This window comes from Protopterus annectens, chromosome 11.part0 (assembly GCF_019279795.1).
Source record: "Protopterus annectens isolate FY-2018-M chromosome 11.part0, PAN1.0, whole genome shotgun sequence".
Lineage (NCBI taxonomy): Eukaryota > Metazoa > Chordata > Ceratodontiformes > Protopteridae > Protopterus > Protopterus annectens.
In genome coordinates this window covers 1,347,400,471-1,347,420,470 of record NC_056745.1, presented here as the reverse complement: position 1 = coordinate 1,347,420,470, position 20,000 = coordinate 1,347,400,471, and positions in this window count along the sequence as shown.

The following is a 20,000-nucleotide window of genomic DNA, read 5'->3' as shown; positions in this document are numbered from 1 at the left end:
GTAAGATGACCTGACTGTAGATTAGTTTTAATGCTTTACACTTCATTTTACCTCTAACTCTTCAGTGCTGACAATCTTTCATTCATAATCTGCTTTCCTGTATGAAGTACTAGCCTCTCCTAATAAGCCTCCTATAATCTCCTTATCTATCACATACTTCTGTTACTTAGTCCTACTTCCTGTTAATGGTGACATCCTAAAAGAAATGCTCTATCACATACGTCTGTTACTTAGTCCTACTTCCTGTTAATGGTGACATCCTAAAAGAAATGCTCTATCACATACTTCTGTTACTTAGTCCTACTTCCTGTTAATGGGGACATCCTAAAAGAAATGCTCTATCACATACTTCTGTTACTTAGTCCTACTTCCTGTTAATGGGGACATCCTAAAAGAAATGCTGGAGGAAAACAATCTCTGGTATATAATAAGTACAGTGCATACTCCCAGGCTGCAAAATTCAGACCGATGCCATTACATATTGAATCATTCAATCACAGACCACTGACAACAAGTACTATCACTTTTATTTACTTCAAAAACATTGCTTCATCACTGCCATATTTATCTCTCTTGCTTACAGTGGGAGGAGATAACATCATGTGTACAATCACTCATTTCATGACCTGAACTATTGTACACTGCAAAAAAACTGGGCAAGAGAGGAGGCAGGGACAAAAAAAATCTTTATTTTCTTGCTTATCATTGAATAATTGTTTATAAATCCAGCCATGACCACTTTGTAAAATGGACCACTCAGTACTCAAATGTAATGGGCAAAAATGCTATACTGGTGTTGGATGTCTATCCCATGAGTTCCTCAAAGGTGGTGACTCTGCTTTCCATTGACTCAGAAAAGGCAATTGATGTTTTCTTTGAGATATTAAGTAGGATAAGGGATCCATAGTCTGGCCTGACAACTGGACGTATTGGGACAGCATTGCTAACTGTGGAAAAGAAGTAAAGTGAAACAGATAAATACCACTCTGCACTACTCGCAGATAAATGGTACACTGGCGCAATTTAATTATAATGTAAAGGTACTGCTTACAATACTTGTTTATCTGTTTAAGATAAACTGGGACAAGAGTTTATCTTACCTCAATCTGCCTAAAGCCTCTGTCAGACTCCCCATACTGTTATTCTCATCTTAAGAATAAACCCTTATACTGTGAGGTGGATAACAAACTGGCTGACAGTCAAAACACACATAGTTAAAGTAGGTAGATTTACCTCAAAATCTAAAAAAGGTGGTCAGTGCTGTCCTTCAGGGCACTGCGCTGGGCCTTCTATTCAGTGTTGACTTCTGTGATTTTAAACTGATAATTCAGACATACGACTAACTAATTTTGGTGATGATTGACAGGTAGCTGTTGCTTCTTGCTCAACTTCTGATTATTACAATTTGATCCAATCCTTACAAATAAGTGGTGTAAACAAAATGTGCTTAAACTAAATGCTAAAAATGCAGTGTTGTTAAATTTGGAAAACAAAGCTGTTGCACATCCTATAGAGTAGACAGCACACCTCTACAAACTGATATCCATCATAATACATCTTGGTACCTGCATTGTCAATTCCCTGTCCTTTAACCACCATTTTGCAGCATTAGTCTGAAAACCATTCTGTCTGGCTTAACTGGTATATAAAGGCATCATATGTAGAGAAAAAGAAGTTTGCATCACTCTCAACTCATCTCTTATCAGACAAATTATTTTTTTTTTCAAACACCTTTATTGATTTATGACTTGTGACATAGGCCAATTATTGCACCTAATAATAATGATTGCACCTACATAGTATCTGGTGCTGTCTCTGCAATCATCCATCTTGAACCCCTCCCCTACTTTAGCTCTACTTTCTTCCTACCTTCCTCTTGTTTCTCTGTTGTCTTTTCTCTCTCCTTACTTTTACTTTTATTTTTAACTTTACTATTATTGCTGATGTTATTAAATTCCCTGTAAATATTTATATTGTACTGTATTTCATTTTATGATTACTTTTATGTGGAGATTTTCTCTCTGGGCCTCCACTGAAAAAGGGCTTTGCCTAGTTGGACCATTCTGGTTAACAATTGTCAAATAAATAAATAATTGAGGACAATGCCCAATTGGCATATTTTTGTCTAAATAGATTGTACAGTGTGAAAGACCCCAGAGGCTCTTGACTAAACAGCTCACAGGCCTGAAGACCTTTAGATACCAAAACAGACACAAATTCCTGTCTTATAGACTCCTCTGTGGTGATTTATGTTTAGTTTTTAGGGAATGAAAGATCCTGCCTTCTTTGACCCCATCACCTTCACAAATCAACAGTGCCATAAATACCCATAATCTTCATCAACAAATAAACAGGACATGCTTGCATGATTGATTACTTCTCAATGCATACCCCATCTCTGAAATATATTTTATTTCTCCATATCTTAGCTGGATAAGTACACTGGTCCATAGATCCCTTTCAGGCAAGGCCAAGGCCAGTAAGTAATAAAAAGACAATATTGTACAATGAAATTAAAAGGAAGCAGCAATAACAATACAAGCACAAATTACATTGGTAACAGTCACAATAAAATGCTGCATTGACAAAGAAATATACATAATGATAAGATAGCATGGTAGAAATACACTGACAGAATATAGTAGATTAAGAACAGATATGAAGTGTGGAGAAAATGTTTTCAAAGGAAGTTAAAGTGAGTGAGGAGAAAGAGGAGATTGAATGCAGATGAAATTAGAGAGATAAGTCAAATGTATCCTTAGTCTATATGCAGGTAGTATAAAATAGTTGACTAACAGTAGGTGCAGGGGTAAAAGGATAATAATGTAATAATACAGGTGATGTGCTGAAAATATAGTAAAGTGGTAAAAATGTAGACGGACAGATAGATGGTGACAGCTGAGGGGGTAGAAAGGGTGGTAGATATTAGGTGCAAGGTTGAATGAACCAAACAGAGCTAAAAGTTAGATAAATGGTGACAGCTAAAGGGTAGAAAAGAGTGGAAGATATGCAAGGGTGAATGGGTCAGAGTTAAACAATATTGAAAAATAATGGTAAACTGGGCAGATAAGTACAGTTATGTGTGTACAACAACAAAGACAGAGGGGGAATGAGAAATGGTTATAATAAAATAAGTGCACAACAGGGTTAAAATAAACTACCTATTTACATTAAAGAGAGTACAACTCTCATCAACTTGGCATTTCGTTGTCTGGCTTGATGTAGCCATAAATCCCCCTCAGACTTCTCCTGCCATCCACTGCAAATACTCAGCCCAAGGGCTTTCCTATCATGGTAAGGCTTCATCATGTTAACATGGTACAGTTTGTGCCCCTTGCCTTCTGAATAGCAGTTCTACCATGCAGTTAACATCACTGACCTTCCTTACCACTTTGAAGGGTCCCTCCCAAACTGCCTACAGCTTATTGTATCTGACAGGAATGAGCAACATAACCTGTAGTCCCACAGCATACTCATGGGCTCAAGCATTCCTGTCATACCAGACCTTTTTCTGCTGTTGGGCTCCTGCCAGGTTCTCCTGGGCCAAGCCTGTGAGCTTCCTAAGCCTTGTCCTGAGGTTTAGGACATATGTCACAACAGACTCCTTGTGGGATTCACACTCACCCTCCCACTCATCACGAATCAGATCTAAAGTCCCTTCATCCTATGCCCATACAACTCAAAGGGTGAAAAACCTGTGGATTCCTGGGGTACCTGTCTGTATGCAAACAGCAGATAGGGCAAATATTTGTCCCCAGTCTCTCTTAAACTGGTCTACAAATGCCTGTAGCATGGTCTTTAGTGTAGAATTTAACCTCTCCACAAGACCATTAGTCTGGGGGTAGTCTTTACGTGTTTCATCCCGCAGTGCTCCCACAGACAAACCAGCAGGTCTGACATGAAATTGGCATCTCTGTCAGTCAGCATTTCTCTCAGGAAACCTACCCTGTTGAAAAAAATCACCTTCTTTGCCTAGATGGAGGAAAGAGCCACTGCCACAGGGTATCTAGTAGCATAATCTACTACCATCAGGATATGCTTCTTCCCTGTGGAACTTGGGGTACTTATAGGCCCCACAATATCCATAGCTACCCTCTGAAATGGCTCCTCAATCACAGGCAAAGTCGTCAAAGGAGCTTTGACCTTGTCTTCTGCCTTTTCTACTTTTTGCCACTGTTCACAGGTCCTGCAGTACCCTGTTACATCCCTTGGAATCCCAGGCCAATAAAAGTTCTGCATAATAAGTATCTTGGTACACTTTATGCCCATATGACCTGCAAAAAGAATGTCATAGACTATGGCTAGAATTGCTAGACAGTAGGCTCTGGGCACTACTAACTGCTCTATTACCTAACCCTCTAGCCCTCCCTCAGGTGTCCACTTGCTATGCAGTAACCCTTTGTTCCAGTATACAGACTCTCCTTTACCTTGAGAATCAAGTGCCTCGTTAGCTACCTCCCTCAAGCCTCTTAGGGTTGGGTCTGAGAGCACTGCCTGTCTTAACTCCATTTTTGTGACCCTTCCCAGCATCCCTTCCACAGGAAGTCTGGTATCCTCCAACAGTGGTGCCTCACTGTCATCCTGGGTACTACCATTCATCTCTGCCCTTGCAGTCACTCTGTCCAAGAGAACTACTGCAGGCTTTACAATGGTTATGTCAGAGGCTGTGGGTCTCTTAGCAGTGGCCTGTTATCCATCCACTAAGATAGGATATAAAATTCAGTGATAGTCTGGTATTCCTGTTGTCTCCAGACAACTTAACACTGGCATGGTGTTATTCCAATTGCTGGCTCCCCCACCTTCCTTTATAGGTCTGAGGAAGCCGTATGGTGAAAGCGCTAACCTGCTCATGAGTTTTATACATTAAATTTTTGATCCTTATACTGAATTAGTCGCTGCATTTTTTTTTTCTGAAGCATTACTATTGGCGCCTTGGCGCATAGGGACTATTGAAGTATTGAGGACGTTTTGGTGAATTCTTGGAATACCTACTGTGTTTTGCTCTTACCACTTGTGCGTTATTATCTGATCTGGTGTTTGGCTTACTTGGTAAGAGCATTCACGCCGTGCAGGTGTTTTTTGGACTTTTTTACTTTTATTTACAGTATATTCCTTCCTTTCCAAGATATACTTCAAATTTTTCCCTCTCCAATAAACCACATATTTTTCCTCTATTTTAACTCAGAGTAAGTTACTCTCCATTAAAATGGCCCAGTTCTTATTAAGCATCCATTCTGAGGTCTGGATACCACTAAAATACGTTGTAATAAAACTGGTTTTGTAACTATTCTCAGCACTACTCACCCCTTCTTCAGAAATACCCCTCACACCTGTACCGGGTGATGAAAGTAGTCCCATATTACTGGATTCAATATTTGCAGGAAATACCATTCCATTTCTCTCCACTCCTAGGATAGGTTTAAAATACCCACATTCCCTTTTACTAATAATTTCAGTTAATGATTCATTTAAGACCTCTCTGGGACAGCCTCTACTCTCAAACCTCCCCACCATTATATGACATTCCACCAAAAAATCATCCTTTAATGATACCATTCTTGCTGCTCAGACTAACTGCCCTTTGACCATGGCTCTTTTTTGATTGTGGGGGTGGGAATTAGAGAAGGGTAAAAAAATATTAAAGTAGATACTTTTCTGATGGATTCAGGAAACATACCTCTTGTTACAAGTATCCTTAACTATTAAAACATCTAAGTAAACTATATACTTTTGGCCATTTCATGGTAAAACCTCAAAAAGTCAGTTGTATTATTGATATAAGATAAAAAAAATATCCAATTCCTCCTTGGTATCCTTCCAGATGATACAAATATCATCCAAAGACCAGGTATATAACTGAAAGGAATTGTAAAACTGGGACATAAAAGGTCGGCCAGCCTTTCATAAGTGATGGCCTGACACCTACTCACCCACCTATGAACACACATTCCAATAAACATTGTTCAACTTTATCATAGTTTAAACAATTAGTATCAGACAATTTAGAAACACCTGTTACAGCTTTACCATGGAGTAAGGGGGTCAGGAATCATACTCAGACCCCTTGGTCAACATTATACTGTTTACATCCTCTTTACTGACCTTTATTGCTTCTGGGGTTCAATTATTCCTTTCCCTATTACCTCCATGAACCTGACGAAGAGTCAGCATCTCCTTCTCATGTTGGTGGTGTTTTACATTTTCTTCAGTTTCCAAATGATGCAGTCCCTCTGCTGATTCTAATTCTGTATGTTTTGCCTGCCAAAGTATCTATGCTGATTCTAATTCCAAATGTTTGGCCTTCAGTTCAAGTCTCTTTGACTCCAGACAGCTTTTTAATCCTCTGAGGAAAAGGTGAACTGTCCTCTTTCTGAGGGCTGTAAAATCCCCATCACCAGACTGGTTGTCTTCCTGGTCACTGGCTCATGCTGCAGGTGCAATTAAGGCTGAAATAATTTCCTCTTTAGTCAGGTTGACATGCACCAGACCTTAGGCTTCACACAACTTGGCCAACTGGTTCTTTGTCATCTTGCCATAATCCTCTAATGACATCTTTGCTTGTTTTCCCTGACTAAACTAAACTAACAAAAATAAAATAAAATAAAACTTTTGTGAAAATGAATCTCTGTATGTTTAGCTGAAAGTATACACCTTCAGTGACAACTGCTTACAGGTTACACAAGTTCAATTAATATCCACACTACTGCTCACCAATATGTGGCACCCCTTCACTAGGCCAGTAATCAAGAAGCCTGAATCATCACCACTGACATCGGTAAGGGACATTCACTTGGAACAAAAATAGATACAGTATTTCCAGATGCAGCTCTCTGCACCAAGCACAATTTCCCTTAAGAGCAGACAGGGAACACACTCAGTCCAGGGGCTGGGTTTCCCTCTCTCTCCAGGCACCCAATAAGACTCTCCACTGACACAGCTATAGAGTTGATTCCTCAGCCGAGTGTTCCAAGCCAAGTCCTCCACCACCCTCTCTGTGATACCAGTGCCTTGTGTCCCTGCTCCAAGTAGCTGACACACACATTCTTTGAGATTTGATTTTCACACACACACACACACACACACACACACACACACACACACACACACACACACGCACCTGGGATAGGCTGGCACAGATTTACCAGCTATGCCCCCTCTGCCCAGACTATAAGGTAGGTACTGCCACCAGAACACTCCAAAGCTAGGTACTCTAAGGCTCTTACAAGGGTACCCAATCATAGTAAGTAAAATTAATACCAATACAAATGGTAGCATTTGACCAGTGCTGCAAGGCTTTCAGGAATGGCTATAGTGTCACAAAATAAATATAAGCACTCTCAAGGTTAAAACATTCTCTAAAAGACCAACCACAAGGAAATGTTTAAATATATTTAATAATAAATAATAAAAGAACATGAAAATACTAAATATCTGTTTACAATAAACACCAGAGTTTCAGACACAGGAAATATTAAACATAACACCAATGGAAATATTTACACAGATACAGAAAAACAATACTTATCTAATCTCACTATATTTTCCTGACTGACTAAAGAATTGTTGTTCCCTAGTTCATTTATTAGAGCAAGGCAAGATGACATAGGTGAGGGGTTCTTCTTTGTGAGGTTTCACAAACAGACTGGCCTGAAACCTTAGTCGCATCTAGTATTAAAGCATCATGTCAGTGCTGGTTTACAGAATGACATCACACACATCTGGTCATCTGACTTCTGGTTTCTATACTACCTGCTTTACTTGCAGCTGAGCCAGAATCTAGCATATATGTGTCAATAATACACACAGATAGAGCTTTGCTAAGATGTGTTATAGCATCTGGAAGCTATAAAACCATTTCAAAAACTTCCACCCTTCCAGGGTAGCAATTAGTTCACCCCTAGGGACAATACAGTAGGGTTCCTAGTCCTGGTTTTCACAGACATTTCATCTCTGGCTGCAATCAGAACTGTAAAATATAATCTTTATGGCTTAAACCAGGCAATTTAATGTTAGATTATTTTTCAACATTAGCTGGACTGAGATTAACCTCTTCTCTTCCAGTATCGTTTGTTACAATTTCAACAGTTACAATACAGTCTGACATACCAGTTTATTTCTTTTCTATCCAGCAGGACCCACTGTTGGTACATTTTTAACACAAGCAACTTTACAAATACATTTTTCAACATAAGCACCTGTACAATGTTTGATATACAGATGACATATAATTCATTACAAAACTCCAGCTAGCTGGCATATTTTACACATGCACTGCCCTACTTATCCTGGCATAGCTGGCAATATCTCATATCATGACAGAACCTACATTAAATGTATGAATTCTCAGTTTATGTTTGGTTGATTGGTTTTACATCCAACTTTTGCTCAACAGAGCTATCACAGGTAACCCAGGCTGGGCAACTAGATAACAGATGGCCAGTAGCTTATTGACCCAGGCTGCTGGTCTTTATGGCAGGCACACACTGGCAATAGGGGCACATGCACTGTTTGCACCATTAGCATGGGTCCCTTGTGTAGGTTGGAGCATGCCAGGTCCTCACCCCACTTATCACCGGCAAATACCCATGCCCATTTGGCAACATTATTCAACATGACTGAATCACCTAGAACCATATTTTACACTGTTGAGTGGCTGGCCTTGCCACAGCATGTAGTCTGTGATCCATGTTCTTCTATCTTGAGAATACTGTGCACCACAGTAGATGGTCAAAACAGTTGGTCTGTACAACTGTCCCCCCTTATAGGGCACTGTGTAGGATCTGTGCTGCTGTCAACAGCTCCATTCATCACTGAGTCTGAAATGGAAACATGCAGCATTTTTTTGAAGGTGGAGAAAACCCCAGAGAGACACAAGGAGAACATGCAAACTCCAAACAGGCATTGGCCAGTATTCATGATCAAACATTGTACCTTGTATATGGGAGGCAAAGACCTTAACCATTATACCAACTGGTCTCCAAAGTGGGACAATGCTAGAGATAAACAGCTTTGTAAAGAAAAGAGCAGGGAGTCATGGTAGCTCTGTGCTATGAGAAAGACTTCAGGTTTAGAATTCATAACCCAATGGAGGTCTGAATGACAAGATAACAGCATGAACTAACAACTATATAAGAGGACTTGAAGCCTGCTGCAGCTGGTGTAAGAGCTGGGAGGCTATCAAAATGTCATAATCCATGACAGACACTAGTGCTCCTTTTCTTGTGGTGCTTTTGGCTTCCTGGTTTAGCAGGCATGCAATTTTGTGACATGCTACCAGCATGACTTTACCTTTCATAGCTATGGTGTCATATCTGGTTCTAACGGTGAGCTGACAGTTAATGTCAAAATAAAGCTATATAAACTATTAGACAATGTTTAGAGAGACAGCTAGAGGTGAGGTTAGAGATCAATTACTTGGACACTAAGAGAGACTGTGGACAATTCTAAAGGGCATGGTTGCAGCTTTTGATAATATAAAACAAAAGCATTTTCAAGTATAAAAGGAAAGCATTAGTCCTTGGTATATACAGTAAACCAGAACAGGGGAGAGAAGAAGACAGCTATTAGGTCAGCTGTGAAAATCTTGGTCCAGGACCTCAATGAATAACATTAAAGTGACATAGTGACAAATGCTCTCATAGTATTCTTACAAGCAACAGGGGAATATACTCTTGCAAGAAGAATGCACAGAACTGGATTTGCACCATCTTAAACTCTGTAATGCAGGCATCCATTCTGTTACTAATCAAGTCAAGTAGAGGAAGAAATATGGTGTCTGAATCTATGAGTAATTCAGGTAGCTTAGATTATTATTGTCTCACCAGAGGATTTGATTTCATGAAAGGATGGCAGCATCATCTTCAGCAAACTAGTACTGAAGATAGAACAGCTTTACAAGATGCAGTGAGCCTTAAATCTGGGCAGTGGCAATAAGTAGTTGACTGCATCAACTTAAATAATGACTAACTAGGGTGGTGGTCAAGTACCCTGATTATAGCAACAAGGGACACATTATCTGTTACTCCCTTTGCACTGTATACATTCAGAGTGGTCAAAGATCACAACTCATTAACTTGATCACACAGTGCCAACGGACAGTACAGGAAGCTGTTCCACAGCCTCAGAAGGAATATGACAATCCAACACTGACATGGCAACAGTAATGGCAAGGAGAAGTACCTAGCCAAGGCTCAAAGAAAAGGTATGAGTCTAGGCACAGTGACCATTGGTATCAAGTAGTAGAATTAACTAGCTATGGAGAGTTGTAGCTTATGAAATGCACAGATTTTAACCCTCACTATCATTTGAATTTGTATGATATGATTCTGTGGCCCAACCATATTTTTGCTATCTCTGATTCTGGTTTTCCACTGTAACAGAATTTACTGTAAAATCTGAATGATAAAAGTTTGCAGAAGAACGTGTAGATGGTGTTAATTCTTATTTCAGGAAACACTTACTCTCAAGATAATGCCATTCTGATTTATTCTTAAAGCATGTAGTCTCAGATTCATCCAACTAGCAGTCAAGCTTATAGCTAAAAAGCTGTTAGTGTTGAACTAAATATGTTGTCAGATATATTTTGTAAAGGAACATTGTCATTATTAATGCCTATATAACTCTTACTGGCATTAAAGACACAAAAGAATTTATGTCTGAGAGATTATTAAGAGCAGCAGACTGTATTTGCTAGACAAAATGACAAGGTTTTCATTACATAGGACCTCAGATAAGGAATAATGTTCACTAGTTTTCTAATTAAGACAAAACACTATTAACCTCAATTATGATCTCTCTTCAGGGTTTATCTGATCTTGAGAATTCTTGCCAACCTTAATTTTTAAGCTGCAGGAGCACAATATTGCACATCAGAAGTTCAAATGTTACTTAGGTTCATAGGTTCATAGGTATGTACTAGGCTACTGGGTCTGTAGCCTTTACAAGCCTAGCCCATAGAAGTGCCCTGGCATTGTGCTGCCCGATGTTAGTTCCCAGTGCCTCTATCAAATATAGCCAATTGAGTGATCTCTGGGGCAAACTTTCTATTTCCCATCTACTCATCAAGATCTCTCTTGAAGAGGGCCAGTGAGGTGCTTTGCTTGACATGTATGGGAGGTCTATTCCAGAGCCTGGGCAGTCTCTGGGTTATGAACCTGTCCCTCCAGCATGTTCTGTTGATTGTGGTAATGAGGTTGAGGTCTCTGGAGTGTGTGGTGTGTAAGGATTGGGATTTCTTTAGATGTAGCATTTCTAACAGAGCTGGGTCAGACACGGCTTTGTAAGTCAAGCAGAGATCACCTCTTAGTAGATGATATGAGACAGAGAATAGCTGGAGTTTTTTGAGTCTGTCTGTGTAAGACATGTGTTTAAGGCCTAAGAACATCTTTGTAAGGTACTTTTGTGGCCTCTCCTGCTGTTGCAGGTGTCTAGTGTGGTACATGCCAAATGGGGTATTATACTCTATCATTGGTCTAATGAGGGAAGAGTAGAGAGAAATGATGACCTCTTTCTTCCTGAATGCAAAACCCTTGGTAATGAGATGTGCCACATAGAAGGACTTTCTGACCACAGTGGTAATGTGGTGGTCGAAGGAGTGGTTGATGTCAACCTGTGTCCCCAGATCTCTTATAACACGTTCAGTATTCAGTGGGCTCCCATCGATGTGGTAATTAGTGGGAACTGAGTTTTTCCCAAAGGGGATGATGACACCTTTTTTGGCATTAAGCTTAAGGCCATGGTTTTAACACCAGTCATTGATCTCAGTGAGGCCTTTCTGTAGGATGTCTGCATCACTTGGGGAGTTAATAATGGCTCCCAGCTTGCAGTCATCTGTGAACTTTGTCAGCCAGAGTACCACTGTCTTGGCCTGGACTTTTGAGAAGTAGATGCCAAACAGGAGAGGACACAGGACCAATCCCTGTGGAATTCCACTCGTGAATGGTTGGCAATCTAACTTGGACTCCGGTACATTCACACTGTAGGTTCTATCTGCGAGCCAGTTTGCAACCCACCTAACAATACAGGGGTTGATGCCTAGTTTGGTGAGTTTATCAATAATTCCTGAGTGAGGAATGGTATCAAAGGCCTTGGCCAGATTGAAGTAGGCTGTATGGAACTGCCTTACCCTCATCCACAGCTCTGGTGACTGACTCAAAGAAGTCAACCAGTTTGAGCAGGCATGATCTACATTTCACAAAACCAAATTGTGTGTGATCTAGAGTTTGGAAATTCCCTATATCCTTTTTAATTAGGTCCATGAGGATGCGCTCCATAGCCTTACATATCATCAGACTCATCAGGCTAATGTGGCGATAATTTCCAGGGTCTGTAGTTGCTCCTCCTTTATGGAGAGGGATCACTGTAGCAGTGCGCCATTCAGTAGGACAAAGGCTGAGGTGAGGCTGTGACTGCACAGGGCACACAGATGTGGTGCCAGTTCACTTTGTAATTCATGTAGAACACAGCTAGGGATATTGTCAGGTCTGATGGAAGCTGTATTCTTGGCCTTGAACAATGAGGCTTTAACCTGTGCTTCAGTAATGCTGGGTGACTGGCATTCTTCCAGTATTGAGATTGGTCCTTTGAGGGGTAAAGTTGGCACTGAATCTGTCGGCCAGTATATTGGCAATATCTGTTGGCTCAGTATAGGAGGTACCATTGTGCAGTAACTCAGAGCAAACCTGAGTATTGCCGTGGAGATTCTTGATGTAACTGTTGAAGTCCTTGTGGTTGTTTTTAGTGTCTGCTGCAATTCTGCCTTCATAGCTGGATTTGGAGGTTTTGATGAGGAATCTCAACTTTTTGTCGAGGCTAATAAGGGAATTTTTCCAGTCTTAGGACTTCACCTTTTTATGCAACAGTTTCTTCCTTCTGTTGTAGAGTTTATTAATGGCAGGGGACCACCAGATTGGCTTCCTTTCTTTGGAGGAGAGTGTCTTGGTTCTGTTGGGTATGGCTACTTCCATGTATTTATGTATGTGTTCATAGAGTGCATCGGTGAATGATTTGGCAGTCATGCATCTATTTTCCATTGGCATAGGTGCCGCAAAGTTAGCCACCTCTGTTTTTAGGACTCCAAAGTCAGCTTTGGAGAAGTTTTTCATGGTGGATACCTTTGTGGGGGCTGTGGGTGAGATGTGGATTTCCATGGTGATTAGTTTGTGGTTAGATCTAACCAGGGAGGAATTGACTATTGGTGTAGAGCAACAGTTGCACATGTTGGTAATAACCAGGTCAAGGATGTTGCTTCCTCTAGTGGGGGTAAGAATGAGCTGATCCAGGGCATTGGAATTGATGAATTCCAGGAAACGTTGGGCCAGTGCATTGGTGCATGAGTAGTTTTCCCAGTTGATGGAGGCGTAGTTGAAGTCACCTAGTATGAGAGTGTTGGGTTGTATCTTAATAGTTTCCAGGGTGCTTAGGAATGTTGAGTGAGAGTCTTGGGATATGGTTGGGGACCTATAGCAGGCTACAACTTGAGTCACTGTCTTACCCAATGTTAGTTGTACCTGGAGTATCTCAGATGTGTTATGCTGAGCTACTAGTCTGGAGGTGTGCATATCCTTTATGAATATGGAGACACCACCACCTTTGGAGCTTCAGTCCATGTTCTGGGGCCGAAAGGTGTGGAATGAGTTATAGACTGGTAGCGCAGGGGCACTTTCTGCTGCTTTAAACCAGGTCTCCATTACAGCACAAATGTCGATGTTCTTCATTTTGAGGAGTGCTACGAGCGAGTGCATCTTGAGATTTAGACTTCTAGCGTTGAGCAACATGACCCTCAGATTGCATTTATTTATAGCTGTTACAGTGGTAATTTGGTCTTTGGAACACCACCTAAGAAAGGCATTATAGGGCTGGTATGAATCTTAGCCAGTACCCATAAACCCAGGGGTGACAGATGCAGGCCATCTCTGGCAAAGCATTAGAGGTCTGTCAGTCATGTCATCCCAAGCAGACAGATACTGGATCCCCTTAGACTGACACCAGAAACTTTGCCAATTGTTGATGTCAAGCATTTTCTGCTTGTACTGCGGTTTCATTCTGGGTGATAGTAGGATGCTGCTCAGAGCTAGGGTTATACATGTCTGGCCACATAATCTGAGAGCTCCACCATGTCTCTTTTCATGTAGTCCAGGGAAGCGCATCTCAGGACATTCATACCCACATGGACAATGACGGAGTCATACTTGTACTTGTTGTGGAGTGACCTGAATGTGTGTGTTATGTGTTGAATTCTGGTAACTGAAAGGCAGCTGACTGTTACTGTCTCCTTATTCAACCTAGTGAGTGGGACATCAGTGTGCCTCACTATTGAGTCACCTATGATTATTGTATTGGGCAAGCTGTTTTGCCTTAGGGGCTTAGGTTGAGGGGCACACTGTGTAGGTGAGCTATGTGTCTTGTGGTTTGTGGTGTGTAGTGGTGGTCGAGTGTGTTTCTGCCTTGGAGGTCTCTGCTGTTTGGGTAGATTTCTATTGACAGCCTCCACAAAGATGGGTGTGTGGTTTGTATTATTATGTAAGGGCTGTGATGGTGGGTGTTCTGGAGGGCTATGAGTTCCATGTGGTGTGGTGCAGGTCTTGACCTTCTCTTCTTGACCAGCTATTCCGGCTGAAGAGTGCATGGCTTCCAATTTGGAGATATAAGTTCATCTCTCACAAGTCTGAGTTTTGGAAGGTAAGAGTAGAGGGTTGTCTGTGTACATCAGGCAGTTTCTACACTGTCTCAGAATGCCCAAGTTCACCAGGTTAATAGGAGAAAGCACAAGGAACTGACCTTTAGACATGCCATGAGGGATGGTCATCATTATTAAGTACCGGAGCTGTTTCATTATAGGATGTCTAGTGGTGATAGCACTTATGTGTGCTACAATAATTGCTACAAAAAGCCTGATGAAGTGCTAGGTGAATAAGCTAATTAAAGTGCAAGAGAGAAGAGAACTAGCAAGATCTAAGGGAAAAATCAAAGAGCAGACTTTCTGGCACTGGCAATAGTTTACCTAGCTTAGTGGCACTGCGCAGCGTGCAAACCCATGCAAACATGGGCTTTTAAACCAGAATGTTGAAAGGGATAGAAAAATTTCCCAAACGGCCAATAAACTACAATTTCAGAGCCAGAAACTACTCCTCTTGTGGTAGATAGGCTTCCTAGTGCTTACCACTCGAACTGATAAGCTGGAAGGCTTCCTTCTAACACAGAAAGGTCTAGGGAACTCAGAAACTTAAAAAACAGTCCTGGATATAGTAAATCTGTATCTGGACTACTCTAGTAACAGGAAAGATGGGAAACAAGCTTAGAATTTTTTTTTTTTTTTTTGCAGAAAAAACAGTTAAAACAGTAATAAAAATACTTAAATGCAGTGCAAGCTAGCAGACTTGAGTGAGTAGCAATATTAAAGCAAATACAGTTATAATAAATGCAGTTAAATGAAAAAATGACAAATCAAGTACAGAACGCAGTATAATCAGAAGAAATCAAAATGGAGGACTTAAAGTCTCTCTTTCTCTGTTCTGTTTCTCTTATAGTCTGCAGGATGCCAAAACAGGATTCGCAGAGCTTAAACAAGTGCAAACACAGGCTTTTAAGCCAGAAAGTTGAAAGGGTTAGAAAAACTCCCAAACGGCCAATAAACTACAATTTTAGAGCCAGAAACTACTCCTCTTGTGGTAGATAGGCTTCCTAGTGCTTACCACTCCCACTGATAAGCTGGAAGGCTTCCTTCTAACACAGAAAGGTCTGGGAGACTCAGAAACTTACAAAACAGTCCTGGATACAGCAAATCAGTATCTGGGCTACTCTAGTAACAAGAATGGTGGGAAACAAGTTTAGAACTTTTTTTGTTTTTTTTTGCAGGAAAAAATAGTTAAAACAGTAATAACAATACTTTAAATGCAGTGCAAGCTAGCACACTTGATTGTATAGCAATAGTAAAGCAAATACAGTTATAATAAATGCAGTTAAATGAAAAAACAAGTTAAATCAAGTGCAAAAAGCAGTATAATCAGAAAAATCAAACTGGAGGCACTTAAAGTCTCTCTTTCTCTCTTTTGTTGCTCTTGTAGTCTGCAGGACACCAAAATGGGATCAGCGGAGCTTAAACAAGGGCAAACCCAGGCAAACACAGGCTTTTAAACCAGAAAGTTGAAAGGGATAGAATAACTGCCCAAACAGCCAATAAACTATCATTTCAGAGACAGAAACCACTCCTTTTGTGGTAGATAGGCTACCTAGTGCTTACCACTCCCACTGATAAGCTGGAAGGCTTCCTTCTAACACAAAAAGGTCTGGGGGACTCAGAAACTTACAAAACAGTCCTGTATACAGCAAATCTGTATCTGGATTACTCTAGTAACAGGAAAGGCGGAAAACAAGCTTATAGGTTCATAGGTTCATAGGTTAGTACTAGGCTATCAGCCCTAGGGCCTATACAAGCCTAGCCATAACAATTCCCTGAATATTTCTTCCCACATTATTTACTTTCCTGGACCCCTGTCTAGCAGGGCGATTGACGTGATCCCTGGGGTGAATTTCCTTTCTCCCATCCAATCGTCAAGGTTCCTCTTGAAGAGGTCCAAAGAGGCACTCTGCTTGACATGTATGGGCAATCTATTCCAGAGTCTGGGGAGTCTCTGGGTCAGGAACCTATCCCTCCAACATGTTTTGTTTATTGTGATGACAAGGTTTAGATCCCTGGAGCGTGTAGCTCTGAGGGATTGGGATTTCTTTAAGTGTAGCATGTCCAACAGCTCTGGGTTTGACATGGCCTTGTATGTTAAGCAGAGATCGCCTCTGAGTAGATGATATGCGACAGAGTATAGCTGGAGTTTTTAAGGCGGTCAGCATAGGGCATCTGCTTTAGGCCTGTGATTCTTTTAGTGAGGTATTTCTGAGGCCTTTCCAGTTGTTGCAGATGTCTTGAGAGGTACATACCAAATGGGGCATTGTATTCTATAATGGGTCTAATGAGGGATGAGTACAGTGGGACAATGACCTCCTTTTTCTGGATGAAAAGCCCTTTGTGATGAGGTGTGCCACATAGAAGGATTTCCTGACTGTTGTGGCGATGTGGTTATCGAAGGTGAGACCACTGTCCACCTGTGTCCCTAAGTCTCTTATCACACTTTCTGTGTTTAGTGTACTGCCACCTATATGGTAATTCATGGATACATGTTTTTTCCCAAAGGGGATAACAATACATTTCTTGGCATTGAGCTTGAGCCCATGGCTCTGGCACCAAGCATCTGTTTCTGTAAGGCCCTTTTGTAGAGTATCCACATCATTTGGGGATTCAATAATGGCTCCCAGTTTGCAGTCATCTGCAAACTTTGTTAGCCAGAGTCCCTTAGTGTTGACCTGTACTTCAGAGAAGTAGATGCCAAACAAGAGCGGCCCCCTTAGAACTTTTTTTTCAGAAAAAACAGTTAACTTGTAGGTGGAATACCTCAAAAAGGGTTTAAAACCGTGCAGATGAAGCTCTGGATGCTGCAGACCTATATTTAGAATATGCTACTCAATTTTAAGGTTAAGAACTCAGTAAGAAAAAACTCACAATGAAACACAGAATCACTTATAGTCAAAAGAATAGCACTTGCAGTATGAAAAAATACAGTTAAACAACAAAATGCAGTAAAATGCAAACAGTAATGAATTACAGTAGATAGTAATGAAATATAGTTAATCAATAGATTGCTTTGAAACAATAGCTCACAAATCACAACAGTAACAGACAACACTAAAAAGCAGTGATTCAGTAGAATGCTATCATCAATTTAGTGAGGCTTCCAAGAAGCAGTAATAAATATGGCAAACAGCAAAATGAAGTAGAAAGAGGTAGTTTTTTTTTTTTTTTTTTAGTAGAAAGTGAAGAGACAGAAGATAATGAGATAATTCAAGGTTCAGAAGCTAAAGGGGTGGGGCTTTGCTAAGTTCTCAATATAAACAGTAGAATGATCTGATGTAATGTGACTGGGGGGAGTGTCAACTTTATACCAGAGGCGGGCAACTCAAAGCCACCAAGATTTAAGACCACCACAACAACTGGGTGGGTGGATGGGGGAAAAACAGTTGTACAGATTACAGAGATATGTAGTAAAAGAGAAGTGCAGAAAACAATTGAAAATAAACACATATTTTTCCAATATCACAAATATCAGAAGCATTCATATTACACATCAGAAGCAGACCTATTACATATTAGGAGAGCACATACATATTATATGCCAGGATTACACATATTTCACATCAAATGTACATATATTACACATCAGAAGCACACACATTACATATCAAGAGCACACATACTGTGCATAAGAAGCACACACATACACCAGAACCAGAAATACTACACATTAAGAGCATACATATTATACAGCAAAAGAACACACTCATATTACACATCAGAACAACACATATTACACATTAGAAGCATATAAATATTATACATTAGAAGTACTGATACTACGTGTCTGAAGTCATGTATTAAACATACTGCACCGTTTCTCAAAATTTAACATCTTCTGGTTGTACTTCAGGACTATTTTAAAACCTTTCATTGCTCTCTAGGAAGTCTTTATCCTTTAGATCTTTATAAGATCTTTCAAAAGAAACATTACTTTTTAAGTCTAATATGTATACCTTTTGAGTTGTGCTGTCCAAATGATTTTTCTTTAACATTAACAACAGCCATCTTTATATTTGCACTTTTAGAACTAAAATGCAAGTCTTTTTTTATCTAGGTCATATGAGTTGGGGATGTACTTGCTGAATCAATGGGGCACCCCACCATCAGTGCTTATCCTTCCTCAGTCTGTAATGTAATCTGTAGAATCAATCATAACACTTTCAATTAGGGTTGCCAGGCCCCCACTTTAAAGTGGTGAAAGAAGTTGCACTGAGAGAGCTTTGCTAGCTCAAGGTAGATGCCTAGAGTAAGACTGAACTACATGGTAAATCTCTACCCCTCAATCTTCTTGAATGCTCTTAATGAGCCATTGCATCCTATAAGGCATGCTGTAGGTGCATCTCCATGTTACCCCAAATGAGACAATCCCATGTGCCTAACATAGCTGAAGTTTTGAACCCTGATCTCCACCAGGACTACAAATAATAGCATGGTCAAGCCAGCACATTATCCAACCCAGAACTTTATATGCCAATAGAGTTGGTTAGTGTAAGTTAACATGTGTTCTTTTATACTGAAGCTCTGCTTACAAAATTGCAGATATCCCAGGGCACTCAGCAGCAGTGGAAATTTTAACTGCGATAATGGGGCACCTAAGGATCCCAGTCTATATACATGTAAATTACTTTACCCAAAGCTGGGTCATACTACATACTCTCCCTTTGTAATGCTTAGAAAATGTTCTGCTGAATTTTGTGCCTTCTGTGTGGAGTCTTCATGTCCTCCCTGTGGTCGCATGGGTTTCCTCTGGGTGCTCCAGTTTTCTCCCACACTCCAAAGACATGTAGCAGGTGAGTTGGACACTTCAAATTGGCCCAAGGCATTAGTGTGTATGTGTGAGTGAGTGGTACAGATGAATTACAGCAGCAGGACTAGCCACCCTGCGGTGTAAACCTTCGCTTGAGCTGATTGTCACTTTTGAAGAGACACCCTGACCCCATGTGCAAAATGGGAAAAAGCGGCTATGGATGGATAGATGGATGGATTTCCTTTTGCAGATAGAAGTGAGGAGCTGGCAAGGTGGGTTACATTATGTAGGCCATGCCATTGCTGTTTTAGGCCTTTTCCTATCAGCACCTTTATTCTGGTGACCGTTATTTATTGCAGTTATCTTCTTTTCTTTAAGTGGTATATTTTTAATGTCAGTTCTTATGTTTTAATAAAGAAGTTGCTTATAAATATCTACATGTATTATTTCATTTCAGTTTAATTAAAACAATAACTTTATCACTGTAAGAACCACAGAAAGAGATGATATGCTATATTTGAAGGGTATTCTGAGGCATCTAGCATTGGGTTATTTTCCAATTACTTCTCA